Source organism: Penaeus chinensis, chromosome 4 (assembly GCF_019202785.1).
Source record: "Penaeus chinensis breed Huanghai No. 1 chromosome 4, ASM1920278v2, whole genome shotgun sequence".
NCBI lineage: Eukaryota > Metazoa > Arthropoda > Malacostraca > Decapoda > Penaeidae > Penaeus > Penaeus chinensis.
Window position 1 is genome coordinate 107,501 of NC_061822.1, and position 2,500 is coordinate 110,000.

The window sequence follows — 2,500 nt, forward strand, 5'->3', positions numbered from 1 at the left end:
TTTCCTGTCTTTTTTCTATCCTCCTCCCCCGTCACTCTATCTCCATCTATCTCTCTTTTTTTTTTTTTTTCTTACTCTTACTTCCCCCCCCCCCCCTCTCTCTCTCTCTCTCTCTCTCTCTCTCTCTCTCTCTCTCTCTCTCTCTCTCTCTCTCTCTCTCTCTCTCTCTCTCTCTCTCTCTCTCTCTCTCTCTCTCCAGAAACGTGTACACAAAGACAACAAAAAGAAACAAAGCCACAAAATGAACGGAATAAGGACGAAATCGAAATCGTCAACGGTAATAACAGTAATGATAATGATAGTAATAATAAGAATAGTGATACTAATAATAACTTTCGAAATCGTCATACATTCCTCATCAGACGTGATATGATTTTTTTTTTTTTTTTTAAAGAGATGCATACACAAGGAAAATTTATAAAACAAGAACAAGAACTTGCATCAAGCACCGGGAAGCGGGTCAAGGGCAGAGTCTGCTGTGGCTGTCTCGACGGTAGGAAAAGTTAATATGATGATGGCAGTAGTGATCCTACTGCTGGTGCTTCTACTAATAATAACGATAATGATAATGATAACAATAATAGTAATAATGATGATAATGATGATAATGATGATGACGATGATGATGATAATAATGATAATAATAATAAAACTACTACTGCAGCTAATAATAGTGATAATGATGATAATGAGAATGATACTTCTGCTATTACTAATATTAATAATATCAATGACAATGATAATAATAATGGTGATACTGCTTCTGCTACTACCACTACTTAGACTAATAATAAAAATAATGCTACGAATACTAATGATACTGATACTACTAATACTAATGATAGTAATAATGATGATAACGATAATAATAAGTATGATGATGATGATAACATTAATAATGATAATAATATCAATAATAACAATAATAATAATATCAGTAATAATAATAATAATAATAATATCAATAATATTAATAATATCAATTATAATAATATAAATAATGATAATAATAATAATGATAATAATAATATAAATAATATTAATAACATCAATATTAATAATATCAATAATGATGATAGTAACATCATTATATTAGTAGTAGCAGTATTATCATTATAACGATATTATTACTACTACTACTACTATGAACAGAAATTATAATAATAACAATAATAATGATAATGATCGTGATAATAACAACATTAAAAACGACAAAACAAAAATGATAATAATGTCAACAATAATAAATAATAATAATAATGATAGTAATGATAATAATAATAATGATAATAATAATAATAATAATAATAATAATAAAAATGATAATAATAATAATAATAATAATAATGATAGTAATGATAACAACAACAACAATAATAATACTAATAATGATAATTACAATAATAATAACAATAATAATAATAACAATAATAATAATAACAATAATAATATAATAAAGATAATAATACAGCAATGATAATAATAACAATAATAATAATAATAAGGATAATAAAAATATAACAATAGTACTAGTGGTAGTAGTGGCAGTGACAATAATGATTATTATCATTATTATTATTATCATTCTACTTATTATTATTGTTATTATTATTATTATTATTATTATCATTCTTATTATTATTACAACATGGCTTAACTGCGTCCGGACCCTCAACTCACAAAACCAAATTATCCTGAAAATGAACCGATGGAGAAACCCGCACAACCCCCCGGAGGCGGTACCGAACGCTGGGAGTCAGTTTTCTACAATGCACACACGGAATCCAGAGTGAGATGAAAAACAGCTGATTCGTGTCTTGGGAACGACGTGACGCTGCATCTGATAACGGAGATATGGAACCCACAGCCACATGACGAAGGGTGACTCACGCGTTCAGCTTGTCCATCACTCCCTCCACCTCGCGACCGAGCCTGTGGCATGTATCTGTGCCAGATTCATCGCCTGTTTGGTTGGAGCATGAAGCGGATATCGAGTCGTTTCATCGTGGCATATCCGCGGAGAGTAAATAAACATGCTTTACATGCTGTCAATGATGTGTTATTATTCGTAGAGTAGTCGTTCAGTGAATGAATGCACAGATTGTTTGTACGTGATCATTATGCGTATTTGTAATAATCTTCCATACTTTTTGAATTTAGCTCTTCTGTATGTTAAGGTTTTTACTGATGCAACACACTTTGTATTTGTAAATAGACCAAAAAAAAAAAAAAAAAAAAAAAAACACGACCGAGATCTTACGCACCAAACACAAAACTAAACGTATCGAGTAGATATCATTGCCGGTCACCTTGTGGGTTTGTTGGTGGTGGCGGAAACCCTCGTTGGAAGTGATGCCCGAGTCCGCTGAGAGGAGCACAAACCTCCACCCGGCGGTGAAGCCTCCACGCACCTCACTGTCATCCTCTGATCCTTCTCGCCACCTCGCCCAGCACACCCCCGCCGCCGGCCACCTTCGCCAGTGCATTGCTCAGCACCTTC

At 32.4% G+C, this 2,500-nt stretch overlaps 1 protein-coding gene across 3 annotated transcripts in view; it reads right to left on the bottom strand.

The window, feature by feature from the left end:
* The window catches only part of LOC125025139 (serine/threonine-protein kinase PAK 2-like), a 28,392-nt gene that overhangs the window by 24,279 nt on the left and 1,613 nt on the right, over positions 1–2,500 (bottom strand). Inside the window, exon 1 of one of the 3 annotated variants that reach the window (XM_047613093.1) lies at positions 2,310–2,409. The exons of the other annotated variants lie outside the window; for them this stretch is intronic. The gene's annotated coding sequence lies outside the window, so the exon portion shown is untranslated. Of the gene's footprint in view, positions 1–2,309; positions 2,410–2,500 lie in introns of those variants that run through there. 3 annotated transcript variants of the gene reach the window in all.